This window comes from Bufo gargarizans, chromosome 10, assembly GCF_014858855.1.
Source record: "Bufo gargarizans isolate SCDJY-AF-19 chromosome 10, ASM1485885v1, whole genome shotgun sequence".
Classification (NCBI taxonomy): Eukaryota; Metazoa; Chordata; class Amphibia; order Anura; family Bufonidae; genus Bufo; species Bufo gargarizans.
Genome location: NC_058089.1, coordinates 19705412 through 19728429, shown reverse-complemented (window position 1 = coordinate 19728429; position 23018 = coordinate 19705412).

The following is a 23018-nucleotide window of genomic DNA, read 5'->3' as shown; positions in this document are numbered from 1 at the left end:
AAGCTATCAAATATTTTTTTCTCCACTGTATTCACTGAGGAAAATAAACTTTCAAGTGAAATGCAGAATGTAAAAGTAAATTCCTCATTAAAAGTGCCCTGTCTGACCCAGAAGAAGTACAGCGGAGTCTTAAAAAGATTAAAATAGACAAATCGCCAGGACCAGATGGCATACACCCCCATATCCCAAGAGAATTAAGTAATGTCATAGCCAGACCCTTAATTCTGATATTTAAGGACTCTATACTGACAGGGAGTGTTCCACAGGATTGGTACATAGTAAATGTGGTGCCAATATTTAAAAAGGGTCCAAAAACAGAGCTCGGAAACTATAGGCCGGTAGGTTTAACATCTGTCGTGGGTAAACAGTTTGAAGGTTTTCTAAGAGATGCTATCTTGGATTACCTCAATGAAAATAAGCAAATAACACCATATCAGCATGACTTCATGAGGAATTATGTCAAACTAATTTAATCAGGCGGTAAGTTGTATACTTGACAGCGGGGAATCAATGGATGTCGTATATCTGGACTTCTCCAAAGCATTTGACACTGTACCACATGAAAGGTTAGTATATAAAATGAGAATGCTTGGACTAGGGGAAAACGTCTGTATATGGGTAAGTAACTGGCTCAATGATAGAAAACAGAGGTCGGTTATTAATGGTACACACTCAGATTGGGTCACTGTCACTAGTGGGGTAACTCAGGGGTCAGTATTGGGCACTATTCTCTTCAATATTTTTATTAATGCTCTTGTAGAAGGCTTGCACAGTAAAATATCAATTTTTGCAGATGACACTAAACTGTGTAAAGTAATTAACACGGAAGAGGACAGTATACTGCTATACAATAAGGATCAGATCCTGGACAAAGAAGATCCTGGGCAAAGAGCGCACCCCGGTCCAGGATCTGATCCTTATTGTGATCCCACTCAACTTTAGGTAATATGCTTTAGTTCGCTTGCTGACTTTGGTTTTATTGCTACTACTGTTGTCCTTTATACTGCCTATGGGCTTTTTTTGAGGTGCTTTACATGTGGCCCTCATATTAGCTCATATCTGTGTAGTTTTTATATGTTTAGTGGGGTTTAAAAAAAAATTGGGGGGCGCATGCGCGAAGCCGGAGGAGAAGGACATGCTTCTCTGAGCTCTGTGCCGCGGGCTACAGACTTCCCTCATTAAGCGCCGTTATATCGGCTCCACAAGCCTCCAGAGAACGTGATAAGCCTCGCGAAGATGTCCCGTCACAGAGGAAAGGCGAGAACGGAGAACACGCCGACCCCTTCACAGACTTTGCCCGAACTCTTTAGAAGTGCCGGGCGACCAGCAATGGCGGACCCCTCTCCGGCGCCACCAAGCCCCGCCTCCTCCACAGCTAGCGGCTCCATGCTGGAGCCCCGAGAACAGCAAACAGGGCAGACGGAGCTCTTCACCAACATTGCGTCGCTGTTCCGCACAGAGCTCTCGCAAGCAGTGGCGGAATTCACCCGACAAATCCAGGACCTGGGGCAACGGGTCTCTGACTTAGAGTCCCGGACCGACGATATTGCAGACGCTCTGGGGACAGATAGAGCGGACATTGATGCACATACAGCGCAACTAGAGGCATTAGAATCCAAGATCGAGGATCTTGAAAACAGGTCCCGCAGAGGTAACCTACGGGTGAGAGGTCTGCCGGAGACGTACACAGATCTGCCTGCCACCATGACAGCGCTGTTCAGCGCCCTTCTCCCACAGGAGGATCAAAGCCGCCTGAAAATGGACAGAGTCCACAGGGCCCTGGGCAAACCGCGCACTAGTGATCTACCCAGAGATGTCATATTGAAATTTCACCACCCTGAAACCAGGGATCTGATTTTGGCGGCAGCCAGAAACATCTCTGAACTACCAGGCCTCCCGCCTTCGGTACATCTTTATGCAGACTTGGCGCCGTCTACCCTCCGCCGCCGCCGCGAACTGCGGCCAGTCACTCAAGCATTACAGAGGGCTCAAGTTAAGTACAGATGGGGCTTCCCCTTCGCGCTGTCCTTCCAGCTCAACTCACGGACCCATGTGGTTCGCTCACTATCCGAAGGCCTGGAGGTCTTGCAAAAAGCTGGCATACCCCACGATCCAAGAGATGGGCCAGATCCGGCCCCCAAGCCTCAAAGACCAGCTAGAGTCTGGACCACAGTGGCCCCGTCGTCGGGATCCGTGAGTCGGTCGCCGAAGACCTGAACTTTGCTGACTGAAGGTGACCCGATATTTTGCAGATTCGAACTTATTGTTCTTATGTTTCTGAGGATCACTTCCACCTTTGTTCTGTTGTACTTTGGTTTCTAAGACGCTAGTTTCCATTCCCGTGTGGACTCACCTTGTCCAAGGATTCTTCGCATATGTCTACTTCTTACCTTGATCTGGTGTCCTGCAGCAGGGAAGTAGCCTAGTGGGCTTTCATGTTGCCTCACCTAAGAGGGTTGATGGAGACAGGGTTCCGTGCCATTGCTGGTCGAGATCCCCCCTCATCCAACCTGTCAGAGTTAGCTGACCCGAGTCAGTCAATGTTAATCGTTGCTTTTCAAGCAGTAGTTATAACTTTTCTTGTTTTTTTGTTCCGCTTTTCTTTTTCGGATCCAGTGTTACACGGTACTAATGAGTGTCTGATATCAGGCGTAGAGTTGTCTAATGGGATGACTGAGCCAGAGAACGTCGCCATCTTTAGCATACATCAGATTCCCTTGGTTGCCACGGATTATGTTTAAAGTCATGTCACATAATGTAAGGGGTCTAAATTCCCCTAGGAAACGGAAGGCAGCATTCTTAGTCTATCTGAAGCACAAACCAGACGTTCTCTGCCTCCAGGAATCTCATTACACTCCGGGGTCCCACCCGAAATACTTTCACCCGCAGTATACCAGGTTTTATTCATCTACGTTTCAATCTAAGAGTAGGGGTGTGATTACGCTACTAAGAAATTCCTTTTCAATGACAGTCACACAATCAATCCTGGATCCCAACGGGAGATTTGTCATTTTGCTAGGTACATATCAAGAGGAAACGCTTTGCTTGGTGAATGTGTATGCTCCAAATGAGGACCCCATTTCATTTTTCTGTGAGATGGGTTCCATCATTGACGCACTTACATTCCACAAGGTGATTTGGTGCGGGGACTTTAACTTTACTGTTAACCCTGTATTGGATCGGTCTTCCCCTCCTGCCCAACCACGCCCGCATATCCATGACATCAAAATCCGTAAGGCCTTTGAGGCCATGAACGTAGCAGATACGTGGAGGGAACACAATGGTTCACAAAGGAGCTACACTTATTATTCGCCCATACATCGTGTATATACCCGCATTGATATGATTTTATCCTCTGTGTGTCTTCTCCCATTTTTGTCCTATTCAAGGCATATTCCCTCCTCCTGGTCGGATCACGACATGGTACTGGTCGAGATAGATGGTCCAGGCCAGACAACCAGGCCTTTTCACTGGAGACTGAATGAGTCTCTATTGTCCAGACCGGGCTTGGTAGACCAGTTACAGGGGAACATCCGTGAATTTTTCGGGGATAACACCACGGACGACTCTGACCCGTTGAATGTATGGCTAGCCCATAAGGCATATATGAGGGGGAAACTTATCCAAATATCTTCACGTATGAAACGCAAACGTACTGAGGCCCAGAGATCTTTAGAAGCTAAACTGGAGAGATTGGTTAGGGCTCACCAACGTTCCCCCTCCTTGTACTTGCTAAAAGCGGTGAAAGATACTAAATTGCAGTTAAATACCATCCTCTCTAATAACACAGAAAGGGCCCTACGCTGGACAGCCTCGTATTATTACCGCTACGCCAACAAACCTGATAAAATGCTGGCCTCACAGCTTAAGGCCAAACAGAGGTTGAATCAGGTATTTCAGCTGCGCACGGCCACGGGACACCTTACTTCTAACCCTGACACGATCCACCAGGCATTTCATTGCTTTTATCAAAAGCTTTATTCAGCTCCTACACCCCCCACCCCAGAATCCCATCTACATAACTTTCTCTCCTCGGTCCCTGTCCCCCGAGTGACGACTGAGATTTCCTCGTCGCTGGGTAGACCGGTATCTGAGGAGGAGGTTGAGGTAATTATAAAAGATCTCAAATTGGGTAAAGCCCCTGGCCCAGACGGGTTTTCAGCCCTATACTACAAGAAATTTGCCCCACTGCTTTCCACCCACATTGCAAAGTGCTGCAACCTCCTTCTGCAGGGACGCGTCCCCCCAATTGAATTCCTACAGGCCAACATTACAGTCATTCCCAAGCCCAACAAAGACCCTCTGAACCCCTCGAACTATAGGCCAATTTCACTCCTTAATTTGGATAACAAAATCTTCACTTCTATATTAGCCCGACGGTTGAACGCCATTCTACCCGATCTAATACATAAGGATCAGGTGGGGTTCATCCCTGGGAGGGAAGCCCCAGACAATATCAGAAAAGTTTTGAATCTAGTGCAAGTAGCTAACCAACGTAAATTACCCCTAGTATTATTGGCTCTAGACATAGAAAAGGCGTTCGACTCGGTCACCTGGGGCTATTTAAACAAAGTCCTGTCCATGATGGGAATCAGTGGCCCCTTCCTTAATGCGATGAGCTCATTGTATTCTAATCCTGAAGCGAACCTTAAGATTCCCACCTCTAGTCCTTCCCCTATAAAGATCTACAGAGGTACACGACAGGGCTGCCCCTTGTCTCCGGCCCTCTTTGCTCTAGCAATGGAGCCCTTGGCCATTCATATTAGAAACAACCCTGACATAAGCGGAGTGACTATAGGTGGGACGGAATACAAACTGAGCCTATTTGCTGATGATTTGTTATTATCCATTACAAACCCCACAGTGTCCATCCCTAACCTGCTACGACTGCTGAAGTCCTTCTCAGAAGCCTCAGGCCTTAAAATTAATCACAACAAGTCTGAATTCCTCACCTGTAATGTCCCTCCCCAGCTAAAAGACCACCTAGTAGGTAATTTCCCTTTCCAGCTTATGACGCAATATATTTCGTATTTAGGGACATCATTGCCGACCACAACCGATCAGGTCTACAAATTTAACTTTCCCCCAATGTACAAAAGAATCAGACGGGACTTGAAATCCTGGGCCTCATTACCGATATCATGGGTTGGTAGGATCCATATAATTAAAATGGTGGTACTCCCTAGGATACTATACCTGTTTAGGACGCTACCTGTCCCAGTCCCCTCAACCGACCTAAAGTCTCTGCAACGGGATGTCATGAAGTTTGTTTGGGCTAACAAAAGACCTCGCGTCTCTAAATCCACAATGTGCAAACATAAATCCCAGGGGGGGTTATCTGTGCCAGACTTCCTGAAATACTATAGAGCAGCTAGACTGGCTCAACTCTTCCTAACACATCTGGACAAGAAAAAACAGCCATTATGGGTTCCCCTAGAAGGGTCTAATTTGGCACCATATACATGGACAGCCCTGATATGGACAGCATCACCTTTGCCGTCGTCCGTCCGCATCACGTCCCTCCTATCTCATTATTCGTTGATACTTTGGAGATCAGTAAGGTTCAAATATAAATTGCAGTTCACTCCATCCCCGCTGACCCCGATTTTTGGCAACCCAATGTTTCGTCCGGGGTTATGTCCCACGCCATTTCATTGGTGGTTCAGCAGCAGCTTTACCACACTACATAAATTCCTCTGTAGGGGCGCCCTAGTATCTAAGAGCGGTTTTGTGGAGAAACACTCTCCTCCTAATGGGGAACATTTTAATATTAATAGAATTTTCTCCTTCTTGAGGACCCTGGTAGGGTCAGCCCAGAACATAGACTTTACCCCTTTTGAGAGAACGGCTACCTACTCTCTGTATAAACAAGGTCTTTTGTCCAGAATTTACGGATACCTTGATGCACATCCAGAGGGGATGAAACTCCCTTACATGCTGGCCTGGGAAAGCGACATGGGAAGGGAATCCTCTGTCTCCACGTGGTTCCAGCGCTCACAAACGCTTACAAAGGGCTCCTGGCAAGTTACCTTAGCAGAGACTTCAATTAAAATCTTGCATAGAACATATATGGTCCCAGCCAGGTTACACCTTATGTATCCAGAGGTGTCACGGAAGTGTTTTAGGGGATGTGATGCGGATGGCACGATGCTACATATTTGGTGGACCTGCCCATTGGTGAGGCGCTTTTGGGACCAGATCTGCTCACTGATTGCTACCACCCTTAATTGTAGTTATCTGGCCACGATTTCTCAGTGTTTATTGGGTGACAGGCCTTCCGGATTATCCATGGCTAATTTCAAGCTATCACAATTCATTCTATTAGCAGCAAGAATCCATGTTGCTTTCAAGTGGCGCACACCTCTACTTAGCAAACAAGCTGTTATAGACAGGGTCAACAAATTGCTCCTCTGTGAAAGACTCATTGCAATCAGGACAGATGTGGTTGCTGTCTTTGAAAAGGTCTGGGACCCATGGTTGTCATCCACTTTCTCTGTGGACCTCAGATATACTTTCACACTGTAATGATCCTATTCACTATTGTACGACACTTCATTGTACCTATTTACCTCTGATACTGATTGATCCGAGTTGTTTGTTTCTCCATTTTTTTCCTTTTACGTTATTATTATTTGATTTACTCTGCTAATCCATATGGGTAATGATCTATGATACAGTATTATTCTGTGCTGTACCCCTGTACTGTAATTTTTATTACCTATAATAAATGATATTTGAAACAAAAAAAAAATTGGGGGGTTCCAATATTGCTCGCAATTTGCGGCATTTATGTTATTTTTGGAGTTTCCCCTTTATTTGGATCAGTTATACTCTGTGTCCGGTAAATGAGCTGCTTGTCGCAGCGCTAGTCTGCATTGCTGCTGCTAACATTATTTCTTCATGTCTTTTTGTAATATTTATTACTTAATAAAATTTATGATTATCTTATATGTGTGTCCCTTTGTTTAATTTGGTATAGTTACGGAGAAAATACCGCAGCATGCTGTGGTATTTTCTTTGGCCAAAATTCCAGAACACTTGCCGGAATGCCGGATCCGGCATAATTTTTCATTGAAATGTATTAATGCCGGATCCGGTACCAAGTGTTCCGGAAAAAAAAATACTGGATCCGTTTTTACGGATGACATCGGAGAGAGACGGATCCGGTATTTCAATGCATTTGTCAAACGGATCCGCATCCGGATCCGGAAACAAATGGTATATGTTTGCACACGGATTTCCGGATCTGGCAGGCAGTTCGGGCAACGGAACTGCTTGCCGGATTCCTCTAACACTTTTGTGTAAGTACCCTAATCTAAAAGAAATCAACCAGGCCTTGGAAAAACATTCAGGTCGGGTGGTCATGTATACCCTGAAAGATTGGGGGCACCTGCAGCAATACAAATTTGTGCTGCATATAGGCTACAGTAAAATGAATGTCACAGATCAAAGTGACACAAGGGGTGGCGCAGTTTCTCACACAGAGAAGCATAAAGGTGTTCGGGGGCAATGTCACCTGGTCTATGGCGGTGACACAGAGACAAGCATCAAGGTGTTTGGGCATTGTCACATGGGTTATGGCGATGGTACAGAGACATGCATCAAAGTGTTTGGGCATTATCACATGGGTTATGGCGGTGGTACAGAGACATGCATCAATTTGTTTGCCCAATATTACATGGGCTATAGCGGTGGTACAGAGACTTGCATCAAGGTGTTTGGCAGTGGCGGATTATAATTGGGGCGTTTGGGTCGGTTGCCCTGGGCCCAGCATCGCTGGGGGGCCCAACACCGACCCAAACGCCCACAAACTACAGCGGAGCACAGGAGCGCATAATTTCCCTGCCCCGCCGCTGTACGCAGATCACCACCATAGGCTTCAGGCCTACTATGCGGTAGTAAAATCCCGACGAGTGAGCGCCGACTGGGACACAGGTTAAGTGTTAGCTTTTATTTATCTTTTTTTGCGCGCCAACTGCCAACTTTGGGGGACATTACTGAAGGGACAGTGGGGGGCAAACTACTACGTGGGGGCAAATTACTAGTGTGGGGTAAATTAGTACTCTGGGGGCAGTGTGGGGGACAATTAATACTGTGGGGGAAATTACTAGTGTGGGGTAAATTAGTACTCTGGGGCAGTGTGGGGGACAATTAATACTGCGGGGGCAAATTACTACCATGGGGGGAATTAATACTGTGAGGGCAGTGTGGAGAAATTAATACTGTGGGGGGAAAATTACTGATGGCAGTGTCGGGGCAAATTATCTAATGGGGGGCAGTGTGGAGGGGATTATTACTTGATGGGACAGTGTGGGGGGCAAATTACTTAATATAGGGCAGTGTGGGGGCAAATTACTTAATGGATGGCAGTGTGGGGGTAAATTACTATATGGATGGCAGTGTGGGGGCAACCTACTTAATGGATGGCAGTGTGGGGGCAAATTACTATATGGATGGCAGTGTCAGGGCAAATTATCTAATGGGGGGCAGTGTGGGGGGGATTATTACTTGATGGGACAGTGTGGGGGGCAAATTACTTAATGAAGGGCAGTGTGGGGGCAAATTACTTAATGGATGGCAGTGTGGGGGTAAATTACTATATGGATGGCAGTGTGGGGGCAACCTACTTAATGGATGGCAGTGTGGGGGCAAATTACTATATGGATGGCAGTGTCAGGGCAAATTATCTAATGGGGGGCAGTGTTTGGGGTTATTACTTGATGGGGGAAGTGTGGGGGCAAATTACTTTGTGGGGGGAATTACTACATAGGAAGCAGTGTGGAAGAAATTACTGTATGGAGCAGTGTGGGGGAAATTACTGTATGGAGCAGTGTGGGGGAAATTACTATATGGGGCAGTGTGGGGGAAATTACTATATGGGGATAGTGTGGGGGAAATTACTATATGGGGCAGTGTGGGGGAAATTACTATATGGGGGCAGTCCGGGGGAAATTACTGTATGGAGCAGTGTGGGGGAACTTACTATATGGAGCAGTGTGGAGGAAATTACTATATGGAGCAGTGTGGAGGAAATTACTATATGGAGCAGTGTGGAGGAAATTACTATATGGGAGCAGTATGGGAGAAATTACTATATGGGGCAGTGTGGGGGAAATTACTATATGGGGGCAGTCCGGGGGAAATTACTGTATGGAGCAGTGTGGGGGAACTTACTATATGGAGCAGTGTGGAGGAAATTACTATATGGGAGCAGTATGGGGGAAATTACTATATGGGGATAGTGTGGGGGAAATTACTATATGGGGATAGTGTGGGGGAAATTACTGTATGGAGCAGTGTGGAGGAAATTACTATATGGGCATAGTGTGGGGGAAATTACTATATGGGGATAGTGTGGAGGAAATTACTGTATGGAGCAGTATGGGGGAAATTACTATATGGGGATAGTGTGGGGGAAATTACTATATGGGAGCAGTGTGGGGGAAATTACTGTATGGAGCAGTGTGGAGGAAATTACTATATGGAGCAGTGTGGGGGAAATTACTATATGGGGGCAGTGTGGGGGCGTTTCTATTAGGGGACATTATTTTTGGGGACACTATACAGACATTATCACCTGGAGCACAATATAGGGTGTTATTATTACTGGGGGCACTCTAGGGGACATTATAATTGCTGTAGACATTATAGGGACCTTTGGGGTAATTTATCAAATTGGTGTAAAGTAGAACTGGGTTAGTTACCCATAGCAACATATTTCACCTTTCATTTTTCACAGCTCCTTTGGAAAATGAAAGGTGGAATCTGATTGATTGCTCTGGGCACCTAAGCCAGTTGTATTTTACACCAGTTTGATAAATGACCCCAATTATGAAAAATCTAACATGTCTGTGTAACAAACTCTGTAGAGACGAGATGCGGCTGAAAGAATTTGTCATGGCGGTCTGGGTCAAACGGAGGAGAAGAAGAAAGAAGATCTTCATGACAGGAGATGTCACTGAATGTAACAGGTATGTGATGTTATATTCCCCTATATGTAGAGCTCACTCACCACTGTGACCGGCGTCTCAACTTCTCCTCCAAGTCTTTTTTTATCATATGTATTTTAAATTTGACAACTAAAATTTTAATTTGTCACCTGCAGTCCTATGTAACAGCCCAGATAACAGTGATAACTTTCTGTGTACAAATAATGTAGTAGATGTTCCATGCAGTCCTTTGTAACACCCCACATAACACAAAAGTTCACTGTGTTATGTGGGGTGTTACATAGGACTGCAGGTAACATCTATGAAATCTGTACTGAGAGAGTTATGAGATGGTGGGGGTCTGACTCCTGGCATCCCCACCAATCAGCTGTTTGAGGAGACCCCGATGTTAAAGTGAGCGCCGCAGCCTCTTTGCTCCTTACCAAGCACAGCGCTGTCCATTTAATAGCACTACCCTTGGTATTGCAGTTCAGACCCAATCACTCAGATGAGACAGAGCTTCATCTACACCATGTGAACGATGTCATATGGCCTAGGAAGAGACTTTGGCGCTTATGAAGCACCGCAGCCTCTTCATACAGAAAAAAAACTAAAACTAAAATGGAGGGGGGGGGGGGCGAGTTGGGTAGACAGCCCCGGGCCTATCATGCACTTAATCCTCCCCTGGTGTTTGGGCACTGTCACATGGGCTATGGCGGTGGTACATAGACATGCATCAAGGTGTTTGGGCATTGTCATATGGGCTATGGCGGTGGCACAGAGACAAGCATCAAGGTGTTTAGGCATTGTCACATGGGTTATGGCGGTGGTACAGAGACATGCATCAAGGTGTTTGGCCAATATTACATGGGCTATGGTGGTGGTACATAGACATGCATCAAGGTGTTTGGGCATTGTCACATGGGCTATGGCGGTGATACATAGACATGCATCAAGGTGTTTGGGCTCTGTCAAATGGGCTATGGGGAGGTGGTAGCGGTGGCACAGAGACAGGGTTCAAGGTGTGGGGGTATTGGCACAAGTACTCGGGGGTGGCACAAAGACATGGCTCACGTTACTTCTACAGTACATAGAGAGAGCCTTAAAACTTTGAGATAGTATCGTGAGTCAGACAACTATTCAAAAGCAATATAATTTCAAAAAAGCTCATAATAGTTTGAGAAAGCTTGACCAAAAAAATTGCTTTTAGTTGTCACATTTTTGCTTACTTAATTTTTTTAATTCTTTAAGATATAAGTTCTAGTTAATTTTGAAAAAATTTACTTAATTAATAAAAAAAAAATTGGAAAAATTATTGCTTCCTATGTTATGTTTGGTGAAGTGGGAATGTTCATCTAAAATGCATTATTTTATATTTCGCACAGGTTGACCTAAAACGGATTATACACCTGTTATTTTTTATCTATCCCATATTAACACTGGATTGAGGTAAGTAAGTTTTCACTCGGTGACTACCCCGTTTTAAGCAAAATTTAATTATGGATTTCGTTTGGTGCAGAGAGTTAATAATGTAAAGGACTATTTCATTCATATATTTGCCATATTTTGAAGGTACAGTCTACATTATAGTTTAATTTCCATTTACGTATTTTCTTCTAATTTAATTATATTGTCCCTTTTTCTAGGTCAAAAATGCCATTGTGCATAATAAATAAGTGTCTTAGCAAATCTGGAAAAAAAAGGTCAAAATGAAGATTTCCAATTACCAGTATACCGTTTCCCAAAAGATCTCGCAAGGATAACTTTGTGGTTACAAAGTATTAATCAAACGTTTGAAGATCTTCCTGGTTTGGCACAGAGGATATTTGAAGGAACCAAGCAAAACAAATATTGTATTTGCTCTAAACACTTTACCACTGAATTTTATATTATCAATGTGGGTAGACGAACTCTGAGGCCTGAAGCTGTTTCAACTATCTTTCCACCGGTTGAAGAAGGAGAAAAAACAATACAGGAAAACGTACAAAAAATTTGACCCTTGACACTCAAGCGTCCATTTCCCCAAAAAAACAAAAATGTTGGACTTTGAAGAAAATGTTCCAAGTGTGGCTGAAGCCATTTGTGAACAGAATACCAAGACACAGTTTGTGGATACAGGTACTCAAACAGAGTTTTCTTTACTGAATGTAATTGTTACCATGACAGTAATCCTTCATGTAATCCTGTAATCCTTCATGATCTTAGTGAACATTTTGAAACCCCTGGTAAGTACTATAAAGAACCTATGCAATCAACACCACTGGAAAAGATGTTACCAACCAGTGCAACTACCAAGAACTTGTTGGACTCTCCACTCAAGAAAAGACCAAATCTGAATATTGAATTAGCTACTCATGAAGAAGAAATTACTATAGAAGGGATTGAGCCACTTTCTCCAATCCCTTACAACCAAGTCGTGAAAGAAAATAATTCTGAAGACTCATCCCAAAATGTTTCTGAAATTCGAACTGCTAAAGATGATGAAAGCTACACTCCAGAGATGCCTAGTATGGATACTTCGGACCTCCATGAATGTGCTTCACTTTTCCCGACCTCCTGAAGCTTCCACTGTTATCTTTTGAAACAAACAACAAACTCACCATTGTCAATGATCGAAAATTCCTTGTTTTTGAGTCATATTTGGACAATTTCATCCTAAAAGTTAAGTGTCAACATAAAGAAGATTGTAATTTCATGGTTCACAGCTTCAAGAAAAGACCAGAAGGTTCATACTGTAAAATTACCAGAAAATATTATCAAGGACACATATTTACTATATTCGAGAGTCAGCCAAGAGTTGGTAGATATTGTGCTGTGTAATGTTCTAACCGCAGCAGCAATTCTTTTCAGTGGCCAACATTTTATGAAAACTCAAGAATTTTTAAATATATTGGGCATGGTAAGCATCAGTGAAAAAACTTACTACAAATATCAAAGTCTATTCCCTTTTCTAGCAATAGATAAGGCTTGGACAGTTTAAAAAGAATAATTGCAAGCATCCCTGCAAAGCAGACCATTGTGCATTGCAGGAAACGGACAGTGCGACAACCCTGGTCACATCGCAAAGTCTTGCGTTTACACCATGATGAATACGCTTAACGACAAAATCATCGACTTTGAAGTGATTCAAAGAACACAGTGTGCATCCTCTGTGGCAATGGAAAAATTGGGATTTGAGACTGTAACCCCATCGCTTGGGGTTTCAAAATAAAGATCTTTGCTTCGGACCGTCACGTGAGTATAAGAAAGAAGATGCGTACAGACTAATCAACGATAAACCATCAATTTGATGTCTGTCACTTTTGCTAAATCCATCAAGAAGAAGCTTCATAATGCCAGCAAACTGAAGTTCTGTAAAAAGATCACAACATGCACTTTTGGTGGTGTGTGAAGACCAGAGATGGCCTTGCGGTTCGCCCGGCGGTCGTTTCGCGATATTCCTTAGTTAGAGACAGAGCATTTCTTCTGCTCACACAGGTTAAATAAAATAGTCTGTTCTGTAAGCACCACATTATTTTCTGTCCGCCGCCACAAAACAATATGGAAGCGTCCCTCCCGAGAACAGGCTCTGGATCCGCCACTGGCAGGAGCAGGAAAAGTAGGAAGTCGCAATGCTGGATGAATTACCAGGGGGGGGCTACTCCTGAACGGATCTCACAAACGGAAAGCCAAAACGCCAGTGTGAAAGTAGACTAAGTTGAAACTATCATCCTGTACATAGCAAGCCAAGACGTCATAATTTGCATTAACATCAACGGAAGAATTGTCTGTGCTGATTCTTAGTTCTAAGTCCTCATGTTGCAAGGTGATTTATCCATCAATCTTTAAAAAATATATATAAATATGTAATTATTAATGTATCATTTTAACATTGTACATGAGTCACAAGATACTTAAACTTTCACTAATAAAACTTAAAAAAATTGCTAACAATCTATTGCCATGATTAAGAACCGCATTAGTTATTGTTAAAACCTGGGGGTGCGAGAGAAAAAAAGTACATTGGCGCCATTATATATATTGGGTACTGACAGAGCTGTTGCCACAAGCATGTGTATATATATATTGGGACCTTGTCAACCCACTGTATGGAGAGCATGAATGTGCAATAGTTTCATTGTGTTTGTTCCCAAACACCTTGATGCATGTCTCTGTGCCACCACAATAGCCCATGTGACAGTGCCCAAACACCCTGATGCATGTCTCTGTGCCACCACCATAGCCCATGTGACAGTGCCCAAACACCATGATGCATGTCTCTGTGCCAACGTCATAGACCATGTGAAATTGCCCCCGAACACCTTGATGCTTGTGTGTGTGAGAAATTGCACCACCCCTTGTGTCACTTTGATCTGTGACATTCATTTTACTGTAGCCTATATGCAGCACAAATTTGTATTGCTGCAGGTGCCCCCAATCTTTAAGGGTATACATGACCACCTGAATGTTTTTCCAAGACCTGGATGATTTATTTTGGATTAATGTCCCCCACTATAGCCTTTCCATAATCAACCAGAATAATGATAGCTCCTTTGTAGTAGATGACCTGTGTTCCATGTACCTTTTATTATTTAGGGTAGTTTTGCCCAAATGCCTCCTCAGTGGCTGGCTCTGTGGCGTGCCTCCGCTCCTTCACCTCTGTCCTCCGCCTGTCAGGTGAACTTGCGCCACTCCGCTCTTCCTTTCCAGTTTGAGAGAAGTGCGCAGACAGCTGGCACATGCGCGATTGCTTTCGTGAGGCTGCTGCCAGGACACCGCGCGGGCCCAGACCAGTGTAACCAGGGCGCATGCGCGAGATTACCGCGTACTGGAAAAAAATAAAATAAAAAGGAGGAGTGAATAATTAACAGAGGAGCGGTGCTGGACTCCGAGATAATGGGCGTAGCTGGGCTCCAACGGACAGAGGGACAGCCCCTTGGGCTCCTTATAGAGGTAATTTGCATATTAATAAAATAGATTTTTACCCTAAATGACAAGACAGATGGGGGTAAGACTAGTTTATTTTAAACTAAATCGTGGAGACTGATGTGATCTCTGTAGCTAAAATCCAGGTGACAGAATCCCTTTAACAATAACTATTCATTCATTTGATAATCACTCCGTCTAATAGGCCCTTAAGTCTTCATACGCTACCTGGCTGGCTTCAATGAGAGACAGTGCCCCCTGAACCATTCACAACGCAAAGGTCTGTTAGAAAGCATTACCTTGTAGAACCAATTTGGTTGGATGGGTCATTGCATCCAAATCCCTTAATCCAAAAATAAATATCAGGAGATCAGATTTGCAGGTGCAACTCCCAAAAGGAACTTCCTCCTTAAAGAGCATCTGTCAACATCAGGCCTATTAAACCAGGCATACTGCCTGAGAGCTTTAATCATGCTTATTAAAATTATGCCTTTATAATATTTGTAGGTAGAATCGTTGGTGAGATATTTTCATTTTAAGTAATATGTAAATGAATTGATTCAAGCACCAAGGGACCAGAATGAGACCTTGGAGCACTGCTCATGTAACACTCATCTGAAGTGGGCACTCCTCCCCTACTGTTTCAAGAGTGGAGCTCCAAGGGCTCAGTCCGGCCCCTTTGTGCTCAAGCCACCTAATTTAGATATTACCTAACACGCTAATATATCGGAAAAAAAAAAAAATCTACCTACAGATATAACAAAAATATTATTTCAATCAGCATGATCAACCCTACTAGGCAGTATGCTCCGGTTTTTTTTTATATTTTATTTTACATATATTACTAACGCACCACCAGTATTCTAGCAGTGTAATTTGTTACACCCTAGCTCAGTTGCATCCATACATTTTGAACCTTCTTATTATAGGAATCTGGTCATGTGATCTCAAATTTGACTCCTTGCTTTAAAGGGATTCTGTCACCTCCCCTAAGGCAAAAAACGATTTAAAACCAGCCATGCAGCACAGCTTACCTGGATTAGGCTGTGCTGTTCAATCTTGAAATCCGTCCAGCAGTTAGTTCAAAAAACGAGTTTGATCAATGAGGAAATGCGTCCTGAAGGTGCCCAGAGGGGCGTTTTTTTCTTCAGAGAGAGCCCAGTCCCGCCCCTTTTTCAGTGCCCAGCCCGCCTTCCTTTTACTTCCTAACTGCCGCCTCCAGCCTGCCACAGCCTCCCCTTCCTCTCCTCCCCCTCCCTCTTGCCGAACGAAGTCTCGCACAGGCGCAGTACCCACTGAGGGCTGCGCCTGTGCGATCATCAGGAGACTGAGGGCGGCAGCTTCATCTTCGTCACTGGGCATGCGCCGAGCCCAGTGACGTCCGATGCTCGCTCTTCCCTGCTGAGGGAAGAGCGAGCATCGGACGTCACTGGGCTCGGCGCATGCCCAGTGACGAAGATGAAGCTGCCGCCCTCAGTCTCCTGATGATCGCACAGGCGCAGCCCTCAGTGGGTACTGCGCCTGTGCGAGACTTCGTTCGGCAAGAGGGAGGGGGAGGAGAGGAAGGGGAGGCTGTGGCAGGCTGGAGGCGGCAGTTAGGAAGTAAAAGGAAGGCGGGCTGGGCACTGAAAAAGGGGCGGGACTGGGCTCTCTCTGAAGAAAAAAACGCCCCTCTGGGCACCTTCAGGACGCATTTCCTCATTGATCAAACTCGTTTTTTGAACTAACTGCTGGACGGATTTCAAGATTGAACAGCACAGCCTAATCCAGGTAAGCTGTGCTGCATGGCTGGTTTTAAATCGTTTTTTGCCTTAGGGGAGGTGACAGAATCCCTTTAAAGGGACTCTGTCACCACTTTCTAACCCCCACTTTTTTAACTATCGTTTTATTCATGGTGCCCTTCTGATTACAGTTGTCATCTTATATGTTAGATCTGCGGTGCCGTTTAGGTAAAAAATCGATTTATATCACCTGTCAATCAGCTAGATAAGGTGCCCAGGGCGTTCCTCTCCTCTTGAATCTGCCGCCTGCCGCCGTTGGTGCCCAGCTCCTCCCCCGGTCTCGTCAGCGCTGCCTCAAACAACACAGATCCGCCTCCGGCTCTCCCTCAATGCCCCCTCCTTTTTTTCGGAAATCTCGCCCGTGCGTACGCATCCTTTCGGCATCATCGCTCTAAGTTCGCGTTATGCGCATGCGCGAGAAAAGGATGCGTACGCACGGGCGCAGGCCTGTGCGCACACGCGAGATTTCCGAAAAAAAGGAGGGGGCATTGAGGGAGAGCCGGAGGCGGATCTGTGTTGTTTGAGGCAGCGCTGACGAGACCGGGGGAGGAGCTGGGCACCAACGGCGGCGGCAGGCGGCAGATTCAAGAGGAGAGGAACGCCCTGGGCACCTTATCTAGCTGATTGACAGGTGATATAAATCGATTTTTTACCTAAACGGCACCGCAGATCTAACATATAAGATGACAACTGTAATCAGAAGGGCACCATGAATAAAACGATAGTTAAAAAAGTGGGGGTTAGAAAGTGGTGACAGAGTCCCTTTAATGTGTAAAAATGAACTCGGTCTCTCCCCCGTGGCTGACTTCCTGTGAACTACAGGGTGACATCATCACCAATCAAATCCCTCCTGGCAGTTCTCAGGCCACGCCCACACTCTTCTATATTTCCCTGTATTCTGTTGAAATTATAATATCTCCTCTATGTAAAGGACCAGGAATGGAGATATAGAGCAGATAAGTATATACAGTGATTAGTTGCAGTTACCTCCTGATTCCTGATGACACTGCCTATACTTATCTGTGTGTGCTGACTCTCCAGTGTAGTTCTATGGGATGTAGTTTCACTGATCTTCCTGCCTCTTGCATGTAAGAGCTGAACGGTCAATAGAGAGATGACAGGGCAGAGAGGGGAGAAGACAGGCTCAAGCTACATCACATTGAGACCCTGCAGTGTTGGGGGATAGCAGCTGTGTTGCTGATATATCCAAGGGGAGAAGGAATTAAGATGGCTGACAACCCACAAATTTCACATCAAATGAAACAGGTATACACAAAGAATACACAAGAGCCTATATCTTATATCTATAGGCAAAGAAAAAAAAATCCTGGATGCTCTGTGGATTTAGGATGGTGCTCCTACTAATTGACTGTCAATCAATGACCAATAAGTTGGCACTTTACTGGACATATTCCATGGATATCTCTTATTTCACTCACCTTCTTTCCAGTCAGTTACCAATCCCCCAGAAATGAAAATGTATAGTTTTCATATTTGTCTATCAATACTGAAAAGAGGGTTAGCACATTGTTCTCCAGCCCTCATCCATGGCTTATTCTACTACTGGGTACTGTCAATCCACATTTATTAATACATTTCATCTCAGCTTGGAAGCATAACTCGTATCGTGGGTCCTCCTCCCAGAAATTGCTCATGTAGGCATCTCACAACTGCCTCCTCCATCCAGTTAGCTTACCTGGACACAAAGCAAAATTTAGCAATGGAAACTATTAAAATCAATAGGATGCCATAAATATATTGTATTTTCGAGAACATAGTCCTTAGCTTTAGCTAATGGGAGAATCCTAAGCTGGTAACCCCTTCTGTTAAAGAGATTCTCCCACAAAAAATATTCTACACTTTCTAAACCAACACCTGGAACTGAATATTTTTGTAATTGCATGTAATTACAAATTTAGTATAGCCACTGAGTTATTCAATACAGCACATCTGTATAGAGCCACCTGCTGTTTTTTTTCTTTCCTTATTTCTTTGTCCTGCTCACTGAGAAGGCCGCACATGCTCAGTTTCATCCTTCAACTGCCTCCTGAGCTGTGATAAGGAGAGCTGAGACACTCCTCCTGAGCTGTGATAGGCAGAGCTGAGACACGCCCCCTGAGCTGTGATAGGGAGAGCTGAGACACGCCTCCTGAACTGTGATAGGGAGCGCAGAGACACGCCTCCTGAACTGTGATAGGCATAACTGAGACACGCCTCCTGAGCTGCAGCACAAGAAACTCCCCTTGAGCTGCCAGCTTGATATAATAAATGGGGAGATCTCTGGATCCATGTGAGGTACAGGGCTGGTTCTAGCTTTGTTTGAAATATATTGTCATGTACTATATGATGTCTGATTTTAATTTTTTACATTAGTCATGGGAGAACCTCTTTAACTAAACATATCTCACAGGAACATTTGAAATGGGTTGTTAAAATTTTGGTAACCATTTTATAAGTATTCCTAAACCCTTTGTAAAAGTTTACAATCTTGAACACTGGTCCACAGGTGTTCTGCCACCTTCAAATAAGGAGAAAACATCTGCATCCATTCAATATAAAACAGAAGACAAGATGTGATCAAGATGAAGAAGAAGAGGGCAACACAGATTGTTGGTTACACATGATGCAGATGGACAGTGTCTTAGGGCCCACCAGTGTAACTGATTCTGGGGGCCCACCGTAGGGCTCCTGCACACTAACTTATTTTTTTTTCCATGTTCTTTTCACTTCAATGGGGCCGGAAAAAAAAAAGACTCTGTGTGCATTCCGTGTCTGTATGTCCGCATGGCCGTTCTGCAAAATGATAGAATATGTCCTATTATTGTCGGCATTACAGACAAGGATAGGACCGTTCTATTAGAGGCCGGCTGTTCTGTTCCGCATAATGTGGAATGCACACACCCGGTATCCATGTTTTGTGGATCTGCAATTTGTAGACTGCAAAACATCCAATGGTCGTGTTCATGAGCACTTACAGTGATAACAGAAATATTAAAGATGAAGTGTGATGGCAGACATTCACAGCAAAATGCACAAACATACATGTGGCAGAATTTACACATATATGGATATCCTGCACTTAAAGGATAACTGTCACACTTAGACCCTAATTTCAATTTTCATATATGTAGTTACTAATAACATGATATTCCAAAATCAGTTACTATTAGACTGACTTACCCCATATTTAATAAGATTCAGCCCTTAGCAACCAGTCTGCATAAAACTGCAATTTCACTATTCAGTTAAGATGGCCGCCACTGCCCTCACCCTGAGGCTAATCCCGCCTGCCCTCACTAGCCAGTAACAATAGCCCCCCAAAAGTGTCAGTAACCAGAGCCCTCCCCCTAAAGGGTTGATCTCCTGCAGCACAAAGGGGTCCTCTTACCACACGTTGCTTTCATTTATACACTGAGCAGACGGTAGATCTCCCTACCCTGGTCTGCGCTGCTTCGACTCTGCATTGTCCCAGTCTGCTGAGTGAGGGAGCGTCTGCCAAGCGCAGGGACAGGGAGAAGTGCACACAGCCCAGGCACTGCTATCAGCTGCTGGGGAGGACCTGGCTTTAATCATTTACTTACAGTCCCTGGCTGTCTGTAATCTGACCTTGCAGGCTGCGTGCTCCTGCGTCCTTCAACACATAGACGGACCCTGCATAGCAACCTGATTTTAAGCACAGGTAAAAATAGGCAGTACAGGGAACAAAACTGTGGAATTAACGGGTAATTGAATACACAGTGAAAAGTTGAAATAGGGCCACCAAGGTGATATTAATCAGCACAATCCAATACTCAAAAAAAGAAAAATATGACAGTTATACTTTGTCAGTGAGAAACAAGACACATGCAGCGCACACAAATCACTCATTGGACAGATGTGGCACACAAGACACTTATACATGGCTCACATGCCACTGATGCATACAGTCAGGTCCATAAATATTGGGACATCGACACAATTCTAACATTTTTGGCTCTATACACCACCACAATGGATTTGAAATGAAACTAACAAGATGTGCTTTACCTGCAGACTGTCAGCTTTAATTAGAGGGTATTTACATCCAAATCAGGTGAACGGTGTAGGAATTATAACAGTTTGCATATGTGCCTCCCACTTGTTAAGGGACCAAAAGTAATGGGACATAATAATAATAATAATAATAATAATCATAAATCAAACTTTCACTTTTTAATACTTGGTTGCAAATCCTTTGCAGTCAATTACAGCCTGAAGTCTGGAACGCATAGACCTCACCAGACGCTGGGTTTCATCCCTGGTGATGCTCTGCCAGGCCTCTACTGCAACTGTCTTCAGTTCCTGCTTGTTCTTGGGGCATTTTCCCTTCAGTTTTGTCTTCAGCAAGTGAAATGCAGCTCAATCGGATTCAGGTCCGGTGATTGACTCGGCCATTGCATAGCATTCCACTTCTTGCCCTTAAAAAACTCTTTGGTTGCTTTTGCAGTATGCTTTGGGTCATTGTCCATCTGCACTGTGAAGCGCCGTCCAATGAGGTCTGAAGCATTTGGCTGAATATGAGCAGATAATATTGCCCGAAACACTTCAGAATTCATCCTGCTGCTTTTGTCAGCAGTCACATCATCAATAAATACAAGAGAACTAGTTCCATTGGCAGTCATACATGCCCACGCCATGACACTACCACCACCATGCTTCACTGATGAGGTGGTATGCTTAGGATCATGAGCAGTTCCTTTCCTTCTCCATACTCTTCTCTTCCCATCACTCTGGTACAAGTTGATCTTGGTCTCATCTGTCCATATGATGTTGTTCTAGAACTATGAAGGCTTTTTTAGGCTACTTTCACACTAGCGTTCGGGTTTCCGTTCGTGAGCTCCGTTTGAAGGAGCTCACGAGCGGACCCGAACGCAGCCGTCCAGCCCTGATGCAGTCTGAATGGAGGCGGATCCGCTCAGACTGCATCAGTCTGGCGGCGTTCAGCCTCCGCTCCGCTCGCCTCCGCACGGACAGGCGGACAGCTGAACGCTGCTTGCAGCGTTCGGGTGTCCGCCTGGCCGTTCGGAGGCGTGCGGATCCGTGCGGATCCGTCCAGACTTTCAATGTAAGTCAATGGGGACGGATCCGTTTGAAGATGCCACAATGTGGCTCAATCTTCAAGCGGATCCGTCCCCCATTGACTTTACATTGAAAGTCTGGACGGATCCGTCCCAGGCTATTTTCACACTTAGCTTTTTTTTGCTAATATAATGCAGACGGATCCGTTCTGAACGGAGCCTCCGTCTGCATTATTATGAGCGGATCCGTTCAGAACGGATCCGCCCGAACGCTAGTGTGAAAGTAGCCTTAGATGTTGTTTGGCAAACTCTAATCTGGCCTTCCTGTTTTTGAGGCTCACCAATGGTTTACTTCTTGTGGTGAACCCTCTGTTTTCACTCTGGTGAAGTCTTCTCTTGATTGTTGACTTTGACACACATACACCTACCTCCTGGAGAGTGTTCTTGATCTGGCCAACTGTTGTGAAGGGTGTTTTCTTCACCAGAGAAAGAATTCTTCGGTCATCCACCACACTTGTTTTCCATGGTCTTCCAGGTCTTTTGGTGTTGCTGAGCTCACCGGTGCGTTCCTTCTTTTTAAGAATGTTCCAAACAGTTTTTTGGGCCACGCCTAATGTTTTTGCTATCTCTCTGATGGGTTTGTTTTGTTTTTTCTGCCTAATGATGGCTTTCTTGACTGATAGTGACAGCTCTTTGGATCTCATCTTGAGAGTTGACAGCAACAGATTCCAAATGCAAATAGCAGACTGGAAATGAACTCTGGACCTTTTATCTGCTCATTGTAATTGGAACAATGAGGGAATAACACACACCTGGCCATGGAACAGCTGAAAATCCAATTGTCCCATAAATATTGGTCCCTTAATAAGTGGGAGGCACATATGCAAACTGTTGTAATTCCTGCACCGTTCACCTAAATTTGGATGTAAATACCCTAAAACTAAAGCTGACATTCTGCATTCTTCATTTCATTTCAAATCCATTGTGGTGGTGTATAGAATTGTGTTGATGTCCCAATATTTATGGACCTGACTGTATGTCACATGCTGCACATACACCACTGATACATAGATCATATATAGCACACACCAATCACACATAGGAAACACGCAATGCACACACCAAGACATGTATGCCTAATTCTATTAAGTGTAGCACACTTAAAGGGGTTGTCTCACTTCAGCAATTGGCATTTATCATGTAGAGAAAGTTAATACAAGGCACTTACTAATGTATTGTGATTGTTCATATTGCCTCCTTTCCATTACATTATACACAGCACGTATCCATGGTTTTGACCACTCTGCAATCCAGCAGCGGTGGCCGTGCTTGCACACTATAGGTAAAGGTGTTGGACTTTGAGCACT